We start from the raw sequence: 13641 nt of genomic DNA on the forward strand, positions 1-13641 counted from the left end.
CATGCTAGGTGGCTCTAGCAACAATTTTCTAGTGAAATAGAGCCTGTCAGGTGACTGGAACAGACAACTTTTGTTTACAATAGTGTGTCTGATATTTTTCCACAATTCACACAATGCCCATTTCCACCCTTTCGCAATAGAGAAATTGGAGCTCTTGACCGTTAATGAGCAGTTATTGTACAGGTAGGGGTTACTAATGTTGTTCTACTTTACAGTGGACAGGAAATGTTTTCTTTTACATTAAGCTGCTGAAGTAATTAAGCAATGAATGCCTTGGTGGTGGCACCATAGATCACTTTACCAGAGATAGTGTTAGGGCAATAAACACCTCAGGGTTGAAGGCTAAGACCTGTGTGTCAGTTCAAATCACCTTGTCGGAGGATCTTCAGACACCACCTCTTACGTGGAGAAGTCTGATGAACAATTAATTTTCAAGGTGGTGCTAAGCTGCAATGTCCGTGAGGTTTGTGGTCCATACTTAGGTTTTTTTGCTTCATAGGTATGGGTTTTGGGAACAGTGTTGGAAATTAGCGGTCAGGTTAGAGGTAGGGACAGGGATCAGGAAAATGAGAGGCCAGAGGCAGTGAATGAAGAGTTAGGGAAAGGAGTTGGAGGATGGAGTTCAGGTCAGAGGCCATCAATTCCTGAGGACATAGGTCCGAAGTCCAAGGTCTGAATGAGAGCCGGTGATCCGAGAGGTCAGCTAGTCCTGAGGTTAGAGACGTGAGATAATTGAGTCCTAGGATTGGAGGCCCAAGTTTGGTTGCCAGGTCCTGAAGTCAGAGGACTCTGATTGGCAAGTCCGGGGTTTAAGCCCAGAGGTTGGTGAGTCTGCAGGTCGAAGTCTGAGATTGGTGAGTCCAGAGATCAAAGCCCAAAGTCCCTAGGCTGGGAAGACCGGAGATTGCGGACCCAGAGGTGGTCTGCCAGGATTTGGAGGTCTGTCTGTGTGTGAGGTGGGGTAGAGGAATGGAAAGGGATTTGCTTTGCTATTGTTGTATGCTGTTCTGCTGAACACTGTGGCATTCTATGTTGGTGCCAGAATGTGTGGTAACACTTGTGGGCTGCCTGTAGCACGTCCTCAGATTGTGTTGGTTAACACAAACAACACATTTCACTGTATGTTTTGACATACGTGTGATTAATAAATAAACCAGCAGGCAATCAAATGAATAAATAAATATGCATTTACTGGCTCAAAGTTCCAAAATTATTGTCATTAAGATATATGAAATGTACTGCCAAAACCTATGGCCTCAATTGCTTTCTCTGTGGAGATCAAGATTATTTTGACTTTCAACTTACTATGATACCAAAATTCTCGTTCCAGTATAAATTGGGGTACCTGGCACTACACACCCTGAAAATGCAGAGCTTTCACTGCTATACAAGCCAGCAATTTAAATAGAGCACCATACCGTGGGTGATGTCTCCCAGACACTGTATTCACTGTTTTCCAATTTAAATAGGGAACAGGTGACATCCCAGATGGTGGAAACTGTTTGCATTGGAGACTTTCTACAATAGTAGATGGCTGTTGACTACACCTCAAGCTTTCCATCAGCTTCCCAAAGAGCTTCACACGATAAAATGGCAGTTTTTTGGGTGGGTGAATGCCCCATCATTGGGAAAAACACATGTATACTTACTCTCAGGAAGAGTGAACTGCTGGATGGAATGGACTCTCCATTTCCTTGCCTCTTCGTACCAGTCGTCTCACAACTACTGAGAAATATGATAATGAAAGTCACAGAGGTACAAGATTCATTGCAGAAATCACTTTTCTAGAGCCAGTATACATTGTGGCCTTTCGCTACATGTCCTGCAAGTGCAGAGACTGCTCTACTAACCAATGGTCTAGAGACAGCAGATCACCAGTGCTGGAGGAGAGAGCAGCATGCAGAACCTGATCCTGAAGGCCATGAGACAAACTAGGAGTATAATGAGCAGGAGATGTGGAAGATAACTAAAGACAGTACCAGCAGAACACCATCAGCAAAGTGAAGGAGGAAGAAGTTGACATTAAGAGCATCCAGTTGCACTCACATCTATGATGATGAAATGCTTTGAGAGGTTGGTTATGGCTAGAATGAACTTCTGCCTAAGCAAGGACCTAGACCCACTGCAATTTGCCTAACATCACAGTAGGTCCCCAGCAGATATGATCTTGTTGGCTCTTCACTCAGCCTTGGATCTCCTGACAATACTAATGCATATGTCAGGCTGCTGTTTATTGACTACAGCTCAGTGTTTAACACAATCATTCCTACAGTTCCAAAACATGGCCCTTTGCACCTCCCTCTGCAACTGGATCCTCGACTTCTTCACCAAAGGACCTCAGTCTTTGTGGGTCAGAAATGACAACTCCACCTCACTGATAACCAAAACTGATTCACCTCAAGGATGTGTGCTTAGCCCACTTCTCTACTTTCTCTACACCCATGACTGTGTGGCTAGGCACAGCTCAAATGCCATCTATAAATTTGCTGACGACCTACCTATTGGCAGATTTTCAGATGGTGACAAGAGGGCATACAGGAGGGAGATAGATCAGCTAGTTGAGTGGTGTTGTAATAATAAACTTGCACTCAAGACCAAAGTATTGATTGTGGACTTCAGAAAAGGTAAGACAATGGGACAAACACCACTCCTCACTGAGGGATCAGAAGTGGAAAGGGTGAGAAATTTCAAGTTCCTGGATGACAACATCTCTGAGGATCTACCCTGGGAAGAACATTCCAGTGCAGTTACAGAGAAGGCATGACTGCAGCTATGTTTCATTAGAAGTTTGAAGAGACTTAATCTGTCACCAAATACACTTGCAGATTTCTACAGATGTACTGTGGAGAGCATTTGAACTGGTGGTATCACCATCTGGTACGAGGGGAGACACTGCACAGGATCAGAATAAGCTGCAGTAAGTTGTGAACTCAGTCATCTCCAACATGGGCACTTGCCTCCCCAGCATCCAAGACGTCTTCGAGAGGTGATGTGTCAGAAAGGTGACATCCATCATTAAGAACTCCCAACACACAGGACATGCTCTCTTCTCAGTGCTACCATCGGGGAGGAGAGACCAGAGCCTGAAGGCACACCTTCAATGATTCAGGAACAGCCTCTTCCCCTCTATCATCAGATATCTGAATGGATATTGAACCCATGAACCCTACCTCATTACTTCTTTTCTCTCTCGTTTTGCACTACTTATTTAATTTAACTTTTAAAATACTTATATATATATACTGCTGCTGCATAACAACAAATTTCATGACATATGTTGGTGATATTAAACTTGATTCTGATCTGATGCTGAATTATTGTCTGCAGTCCTGTAAAGTATGATCATCGCCAAACTCTAGCCCTTAATTAATCAGCCAAATGGGTCCACGCAACAAATAATAACACTGGACAACAAATTTTTTCAAAAGTGTTGCTTCCTCAGAATTTTTTTTGTTTATGATAGACTGCTTGAAGATGAACACAAATATAATTTCAGACTACTTGTATCACACAGAAATTTGGAGAAACAACAAATTAACTTTTATTGAATATAATGTGTTTAATTGCATAATGGTACTGATTCTTTGCAATAGTTCAACTAAGTTAAAAATATTTTGTTAATGATTTTCATTTGTACTCAGTGTCTGAGGCTTCTCGCTTAAGTGTCCCACAATAATTCGCTAGCATTGATGGATTCCAGTTGCCCTGGTATCTTTTCTCCATGACCGCAATGTCCTGGTGAAAGCTTTCACCATACTCATCACTAACAGCACCAAGATTTGCAGGGAAGAAGTCTAAATGGGAATGCAGGAAATGAATCTTTAGTGACATGTTGCATTTCATGGTTTTATATGCTTGAAGCATGCTTTCAATCAGCTGCCTATAGTTTGGTGCTATGTAGATGCCGAGAAAAATTTCAACAACTTCTTTGAATGCCTTCCATGTAATTTTCTCCAGTCCCACTAGAAATTCTTCAAATTGCCTTTTATTGATGACCTGTTTGATTTGTGGACCAACAAAAATTCTTTCCTTAATCTTGGCATCAGTTATTCTGGGAAGCATCTGTTTCAAATATCAAAATCCTTCGTAGAAATTTTTGTGCCTGGTGATAGCAAATTCCATCCTTACAGTCCTGAACCCAATAATTATTACTAAAACCTGTCCTGCCATGCAGCAGCCGTGCCGCCTAAGCATGTCCAGGCACGCCTGGACAAGATAGGAAACTTTCCAGCTTACATTGTAGGCAACATTTTAATTGACTTGAATTATGAATTGAAATAATAAACATAAGTGATTTCAAAAAATGGTGTGTGATAGGGAAATTTCATGGTGATCTTCATGATCAGTAGCCCAAAATTCATAAGATACACCTAAGGGTATTCAGGAAGCAAAGGATATTATATTGAAGCAGCAAGGATATTATAGACTAGTTAGCCTGACCTCAGTGGTTGTGAAGATGTTGGAGTTAATTGTTAAGAACGAGGTTATGGAGTACTTGGTGACGCAGTACAAGATAGGACAAAGTCAGCATGGTTTCCTTAAGGGTTAATCTTACCTGATGAACCTGTTGGAATTCTTTGTGGAGTTTACAAGTAGGATAGATAATGGGGATGGAATGGATGTTGTATGTTTGTATTTTCAGAAGTCCTTTGTCAAGGTACCACACATGAGGCTGCTTATGAAGTTAAGAACCCATGGTATTACAGGAAAGTTACTTGCATGGTTAGAGCATAGAGCAGGGATGTGAAGCTGAGGTTTTATAAGACACTGGTGAGGCATCACTTTGATTACTGTGAACAGTTATGGGCTTCTTATCTAAGAAAGGCTGTGCTGGCATTGGAGAGCGTTCAGAAGAGGTTCACAAGGTTGATTCCGGGAACAAAAGGATTATCATACGAGGAACGTTTAATGGCTCTGGCCTGTACACTGAAATTTAGAAGGACCTTGTTGAAGTCTTTCAAACTTTGAAAGGCCTAGACAGAGTAGATGTGGAAAGGATGTTTCTCATGCTGGGGGAATGTAGGACAAGAGGAGGGGTGTCCATTTAAAGCAGAGATGCTGAGAAATATCTTTAGCCAGCGAGTGGTGAATTTGTGGAATTTATTACCACAGCAACCATGGAGGCTTGGTCATTGGGTGTGTTTAAAGCAGAGATTGATAGGTTATTGATTGGCCACAGCATCAAAGGTTACGGAGAGAAGGCCAGGGAGTGGGGTGGAGGAGGGGACAATATGATCAGCCATGATTGAATGGCAGAGCAGACTCATTGGGCCCAATCACTTAATTCTGCTCCTACCCCTTATGGTCTTCACATTCTCCCTTGTAAGACCATTGGAGCTTATTATCATATGTTAACCAAAGAATCCCTGACCCAAATGCTGAAATGGCTTGCTACAACTGTGTGTGTTGATGGGCATAAGAAATGTTTATTGCTTTCTTGAATGAATGGGGGATTCTCGCTCCTGGAAGAAACAGATATGGCCAGTTCATGTCAGGCCCTAGCAGTTCTTCTGGCTTTCCTGAAAGTCAATAACTCATTGATGAACATACTGTGATATACTGTAAATATACTGATTCCTTTTGTCTGCCTTGCAAGCTCTCTCTCTGCCGTGGCATCCTAAGAATGTATCATTTATGTCAGCCTGCCAAGTGCACTGCACTTTTAAGGACCGGTGCTCCCCTCAGATTGGTGCATAACAAAAAGTCAGAAGCTACACTGAATTGGGTGTGGTCCTGTTTTAACACATTACTGAGTGTAATCCCTAAAACTGTTTCAAGTGTCTCTTTGGGCCCTTTCCAGAATCTAGGACACATAAAGGGCACTTGCTCTACACATAGCACCTGTACAGTATGTTTAAAGAAAATTGTCAAAACTATTTTCTAAGATTAAACCGTTCCGATACTTTGGCCATTCAGAGTTAAAGTTATTTAGCCAAACACAGTGCTACTTTTCAGTAATCAGGCTGAAGAATTTCAGGAAGCCATGAAAAGCATTGGCAGCAAGGCATATATGATTCTGTTTTAAATAATTTATGTTTTGCCATTTTACTTTATACTTTATTGTCGCCAAACAATTGATACTAGAATGTACAATCATCACAGCGATATTTGATTCTACGCTTCCCGCTCCCTGGATTAAAATTCGATAGTAAATATTAAACATTTAAATTATAAATCATAAATAGAAAATTGAAAAATGGAAAGTAAGGTAGTGCAAAAAAAAACCGAGAGGCAGGTCCGGATATTTGGAGGGTACGGCCCAGATCCGGGTCAGGATCTGTTCAGCAGTCTTATCACAGTTGGAAAGAAGCTGTTCCCAAATCTGGCTGTAGGAGTCTTCAAGCTCCTGAGCCTACTCCCGGAGGGAAGAGGGACGAAAAGTGTGTTGGCTGGGTGGGTCGTGTCCTTGATTGTCCTGGCAGCACTGCTCTGACAACGTGTGGTGTAAAGTGAGTCCATGGATGGAAGATTGGTTTGTGTGATGTGCTGCGCTGAGTTTACAATCTTCTGCAGCTTCTTCCAATCTTGGACAGGACAACTTCCATACCAGGTTGTGATGCACCCTAGAAGAATGCCTTCTACTGTGTATCTATAAAAATTAGCGAGGGTTTTAGGGGACAGGCCAAATTTCTTCAGTTTTCTCAGGAAGTAAAGGCATTGGTGGGCCTTTCTGGCAGTGGATTCTGCTTGGCTGGACCAAGTCAGGTCATTTGTGATATTGACCCTGAGGAACTTAAAGCTTTTGACCTGTTCCACTTGCGCACCACCGATGTAAATTGGGTCGTGTGGTCCGCTACTCCTTCTGGGGGTAGGGTACTGACATGGATAGAAAATTGGTTGGCAGACAGGAAACAAGGAGTAGGGATTAATAGGTCCTTTTCGGAATGGAAGGCAGTGACCAGTGGGGTACCACAAGGCTCGGGACTGGGACCGCAGCTATTTACAATATACATTAATGATTTAGATGAAGGGATTAAAAGTAACATCAGCAAATTTGCAGATGACACAAAGCTGGGTGGCAATGTGAAATGTGAGGAGGATGTTATGAGAATGCAGTGTGACTTGGACAGGTTGGGTGAGTGGGCAGATGCATGGCAGATGCAGTTTAATGTGGATAAATGAGAGGTTATCCACTTTGGTGGCAAGAACAGGAAGGCAGATTACTATCTGAATGGTGTCAAGTTAGGAAAAGGGGAAGCACAACAAGATCTAGGTGTCCTTGTTCATCAGTCACTGAAAGTAAGCATGCAGGTACAGCAGGCAGTGAAGAAAGCTAATTGGCTAATTGGCCTTCATAACAAGGGGAATTGAGTATAGGAGCAAAGAGGTCCTTCTTCAGTTGTACAGGGCCCTGGTGAGACCACACCTGGAATATTGTGTACAGTTTTAGTCTCCAAATTTGAGGAAGGACATTCTAGCTATTGAGGGAGTGCAGCGTAGGTTCACGAGGTTAATTCCCAGGATGGCGGGTCTGTCATATGTTGAAAGATAGGAGTAACTGGGGTTGTATACACTGGAATTTAGAAGGATGAAAGGGGATCTGATTGAAACATATAAGATTATTAAGGGATTGGACACACTAGAGGCAGGAAACATGTTCCTGATGTTGGGGGAGTCCAGAACCAGAGGCCACAGTTTGAGAATAACGGGTAGACAATTTAGAACGAAGTTGAGGGAAAACTTTTTCACTCAGAGGGTTGTGGTTCTGTGGAATGCTCTGCCTCAGAGAGCAGTGGAGGCTAATTCTCTGGATTCTTTCAAAAAAGCGTTAGATAGAGCTCTTAAAGATAACGGAGTGAAGGGATATGGGGAGAAGGCAGGAAAAGGGTACTGATTGTGGATGATCAGCCATGATCACAGTGAATGATGGTTCTGGCTCAAAGGGCTGAATGGCCTACTCCTGCACCTATTGTCTATTGAAGTCAACAACCAATTCCTTCGTCTTGCTGACATTGAGGGATAGGTTATTGTCTTCGCACCATGCCACCAAGTTCTTAATTTCCTCTCTGTACTCAAAATCATCATTACCTGAGATACGGCCTACAATTGCAGTGTCATCAGCAAACTTATATATTGAGTTTTATATTTTAAAGGGAATATACAGTATACCATGCAAAACCCAGGTCTCTTAGATTCTGTATTTGCTTTTACTTTGTTTTTTTAAAATCTTTTCTTATTTTTCTTAACGATAGGAATCATTTCACATTGATTTGCTTTAAACTTAATCTGTCAAATGCTAGCAATTTCATCAACAAATAACTTGCTGGAGAAATTCAGTGGGTTGAGCAGATAACTTTGAGGGGAAAGGAATTGTTGACAATTTGGGTTTAAACCCCTGCACCCTTCTTAAATCCTGATGTTGAACATGACCCTAAATTTCAACAACCTCTATACCCTCACAGAGGGTGCTCTGTTAGTCCCTCCAGCACATTATTGCTTCAGATTCCAACATCTGCAGAATCTTATATCTGAAGTTTTATCAGTCTATGCGACAGTTATTGTTTTCCTGACTGCTTACTACATTTATGAGTTTCACATTATCAGCAAACATTAAAATTACTATATGCCATATTCACACATGCACATCATTCATACATCAGAAACAGCAGTGGCGTCTACAACAATTCGGAGGATGCCAACAGAAATATCCTTGAGTGAAAAAACAATTGCTTACCTCTGGTCAGCCAACCACATATACACAAAGTCATGGCCTCTTTAATCCTAGTGTTTATCACTGCTGTGAACTAAACTCGAAACTTGTTTTATATAAAAGCACCCAGGAGTCAAAAGTCAAAGTCAGTCAAGTTTGCCATATGCTTAGATGCATACAGTAAATGCATTGGTGTAAAGAAAATCGTACTTGCTGCAGCAACATAGACACATAACCTCATAAAAGCCATATTCACAGGACAAACACCAATTAAACATAAAATAGAGACAGATTTTACAAAAGAACACAATTAGAACAAAAATAAATCAATCAACACACATAAAAGTTGCTGGTGAACACAACACGCCAGGCAGCATCCATAGGAAGACTGTATCTCTTCCTAAAGATGCTGCCTGGCGTGTTGCATTCACCAGCAACTTTTATGTGTGTCGCTTGAAATTCCAGCATCTGCAGATTTCCTCGTGTTTGCGTTTTTAAAAATAAATCAATGTCTACTTTAATGTGAAGTGATCAAAGTGGTCAGAGTGATGCTGTACCGAGGCAGTGATTAGGGTTGCACAGGTTGCTTCAAGAACTAGATGACTGAAGGGAATTCTTGAATTTTGTAGTGTGGAATTTCAGGCTTCAGTAGCTCCTGCCCAATGGTTGCTGTGAAAAGATAGACTGGTCTAGATGATGGGCATCCTTGGTGATGGATGTTGCCAACTTAAGGCAGTGTCTCCAGTACATACGATCAATAGTGGGAAGGGATGTGGCCATGATGTATTTGACAGAATCCACTATTCTCCAGCTTTTTACATTGCTGTACATTTGAAATTGCCATGATGCAACCAGTCTGGACATTTTCAACCGTACATCTGTGAAAGTTCTTTGGAATGTTCAATATCAAGCTGAATCTCCTTATTTTTCGTGAGAAAGTAACAAGTTAGCATGCTTTTCTGATGATTGCTTCAAAGTGTTGGGTCCAGGACAGGTCATCTGATATGTTAGGGCCCCAGAATTTAATGCTGCTGACTCTCTTCTCTGCACTGTTTAAACCGCTGTGCACTACAGTTTATGGGATCCATGTGAAGAGATAATTAGGTTATTGGATATGTTATATTATACACTTCGTTTCAGTACGTATATTTATCTCTTATCAAGCTGAAAAGGGCAGAGTTAACTAGGAGAGGTAGATTTCAGGTGTTCTGAAGACTGGAGGAACGCAATTGCTACAACTTGCTCTGAGAGCCAGGAAAGGACTCCAGCTCCCCCAATAGCACCAGAAAAGTATTTATCTGCTGGATCTCACAACTCCTAATGTCAAAACATCTCTGGTCAGAAGCATGTACCAAACTTTAAGTTACCATGTCATGAATACATGTTCACGTTATTATTTCCATGAGCAAAATGGCTTGTGTGCGCCCCTGACTACACATTTCTTATATATTATTACAAGAGCGAGATATACCAGTTAGCTGAGTTCTATTGCAGCAACTACTTTGCAATCAGCATCAGCAAGACCAAAGAGCTGATAGTGAACTTCAGAAAGAATAAGATCAGGGAACACAAACAGAGGGATCAGAAGTGGAGAGAGAGAGCAACTTCAATACCTCTGAGGACCTATCCTGGATACAACATATTGATGCAGCTATACAGAAGGCAAGACAGCAGCTCTATTTCATTAGGAGTTTGAGGAGATTTGATTTCTCGACCAAAATACTCTAAACCTCTTACAAATGCACTGTGGAAAGTATTCTGACTGGCTGCATCACCATCTGGTATGGGGGTGCGGTGTTTACTGCACAAGATCAAAGTAATTTGTAGAAACTTGTAAAATTAGTTAGCTCCACCATTGGTACTAGCTTTCGTAGTACCCAAGACATCTTCAAGGAGCAGTGCCTTAGGAAGGTAGCGTCCATCTTTAAGGATCCCCACTGCTCAGGATATGCTCCCTTCTCATTTTTACCATTGGGAAGGAGGTGCAGAAATCTGAAGGCATATATTTAGTCATTCAGGAACAAATTCTTCCCTTCTGCCATCCGATTTCTAAATGGACGTTGAAAACGTGAACTCTACCTCATTACTTTTTTATTTGTTTCTTTTGGCAATACTTATTTTAACTTAACTATTTAAACAGTCAATGCTTTGGGCCCAGACCCTTCATCAGGACTGGAAAGCAAAGAGGAAGATGCCAGAGTGAGAAGCTGGGTACAAGCTTTAAGGTGATAGGAGGGTAAGGGAGGGAGGATAAAGAAAGAAGCTGGGAGGTGATGGGTGGAAAAGGTAAAGAGGTGGAGAGAAAAGAATTGGATAGGAGAGGAGAGTGGACCATTGGAGAAAGGGAAGGAGGTGGGGCACCAGGGAAGATGATAAGCAGGTGAAGAGAAGAGGTAAGAGGCCAGAATTGGGGGTTGAAGAGGAGTGAAGCTGGAAGTGAAAAAATACCTACAGGAACTTGGGGAAATCGATGTTCCTGCTGTCAGGTAGCAGACTACCCAGAAAGAACATGAGGTGCTGTTTCTCCAACCTAAGAGTGGCCTCAGCTCGGCAGACGAGGAGGCCATGGACTGACATGTCGGAATGGGATTCTGGTCCTCTACCTTTTCCACCTATTACCTCCCAACTTCTTACTTCATCCCCCCTCCCCCACCCACCTGGCTTCACCTATTACTTTTTAGCTTGTATTCCTTCCTCTCCCTCACATTCTTATTCTGTCATCTTCCCCTGCCCTTTCCCGTTCTGACGGAGGGTTTTGGCCTGAAATGTTGACTGCTTATTCCTTTCCATAGATGCTGCCAGACCTGCTGAGATCCTAGAGAGAATGTGAATACCTCTGCTCAATGTCCAATTATATTTCTCCCAACTTCTATCCAGTAGATAGCAAGGATCACTTAAAAATGTGAGTTTTAATATCCTTACTAAGAAACTGTGAAGAACTTGTTTTGAATGTTTACAGAAGGTCATTGCTATTGCAAGTGAACTCTCCTATGGGTAAATTGCAAAAGGCATTATGTTGCCATTTCACAATGGGCAAGACTCCTGCCAAAGCTCATTGCTTCATAACATATGCAAAATACATTTTTACATGGTTTACATTTGAAGACTTTTTTTCTGTCAAGCCCCTTTCTTGGCATAGATGATAAATTCCTTTTGATTTATACCTAAGTCTATTGTTAATCAGACCACAAATGAACCAGTAAAATAACTACTATATTTACGAAAACAGGTAAGAGGCTTACCACTGTATGACTAATTATTTACCTATGTCTCCAAGCAGACTTACACCATTACATGGCAAGTCAGTTGTATTGTGAGTAATCTTGATTAGACTGGATGAGTCAATAGTAAAGCAGCTTGATAACCTCCATTCGAATCTGAGGGCTTTGTTGATATTCTGTTGGGCCCGGGATATTTTCCCTTTCCACCACTGGTGGACCCTGACTGCAGTGTATGTTTTCCATAAAATGCATCACAGCTCATCTTTTTACAGTCTATATCATCCTTCTCAGTAGGCGCACCTATAGTTACCCATGTCCATTCAGTGGAACTTTAGACATTCAGTACAAAGAATGCTTCTTCTGTTCTTTGCTGAGGAAACATTAGGAAGTTGATATGGTCAGGTCATGTGCAGCATGAAGCCTTGGTGAGTCAAGAAACTAATTTTAACATAGTTGAGAGATGAGAGACTACAGTGGTTGGAATCTGGAGCAATAAGTAATCTGCTGGAAGAACGCAATGGGTCATGTACCATCTGTATGAGAGGTGAATTGTTGTTGGATCAGATCCTGCATCAAGACCAATGCTAATCTTGATCAGAAACTTCAGTAATTTGTTTCCCCCAACAGAGGCTGTGAGACACTTTGAGTTTCTCCATCCGAATATTTGTTCCTCTGACAATACGGATATGCAACGAATCATAAATGGTCAAAGGTGGAGGGTTCAATATCTCTTGTTAACTTCTATCATGGAAAAAGTCGTTACTATAGAATGCATCTGGTGATTCAACATGATGTGAATGTAAGGTCAACCACAAACCCAACATGATGAGGAATTATTCCTTTTGATAAGGTCTTGAAATTTTCTACTTGATATGGATATTTGCTCTATACCAGAGTATGAGAAAACTGATTGGAAATATTGAAGGTATCTTAGTCCTGATTTTAGCCTAAGATGAGTGTGGAACTTGAGCTGTTTAAGTTATAAATTACACATTCCATTCCATAGTGGGGATCGTGGTGTGAGATGCAAACTGTTTTAACTGCAGGGTTTAACATAAATAAAGCAGATCAATTCCAGGAACAGTTTTATGGACTAATTGTAAGACTGATTAGCAGAATCTGGTCAAATGGCCTTGTACATCACAATCACATGGTAATAGCTTAAAGCTATTACTGAACAAGTCTGGCAGACTTGAGAGACAGATGCAAAACCGGGGTTGGGAAGATCCCAGAACTCCTTGTGGTGTCTTCAAGGAACCACTCCGAAACCTCCTGGCCAAAATAATTTAGTCACAGTCTCTTCTAACCACAGGTCCTACTTGTCAGGATTTAACATTTGGGAATGGCATCGTGATGACTATCTAAAAGCTTTGGGCCTTAATGATAACATTGGAATAATGCCTTTACTTGCTTGATGCTGGAGGTATAGCACACCTTGAAATCTCTGAAGGTATAATTGAATGGAAGCACTGGAGCCCCATGTTGATAAGTAGACTATTCTGAACCTTTTCGGTGAACCACCTTTGCTGGACATTAACACTGACCCCCTAGCACCTATAAAATTAATACAATATACCTGTATTCTTAAGGACATGAATGAGCCATGTTAAAACTGTCTTTCTCTCCTGTAAATATTGCTCCCTATAATATGAGAACATTTGAATAAAATTATTTTCCAGGTTATTTTTAAATGTGTGATGAAATTGATGGGTGTTCATTGCTACTTCTTCCCCTAAAAGTGTTTTAACAACATAATCCAATATACCAACA

The sequence above is a fragment of the Mobula birostris genome, chromosome 3, assembly GCF_030028105.1.
Source record: "Mobula birostris isolate sMobBir1 chromosome 3, sMobBir1.hap1, whole genome shotgun sequence".
Taxonomy (NCBI): Eukaryota; Metazoa; Chordata; class Chondrichthyes; order Myliobatiformes; family Myliobatidae; genus Mobula; species Mobula birostris.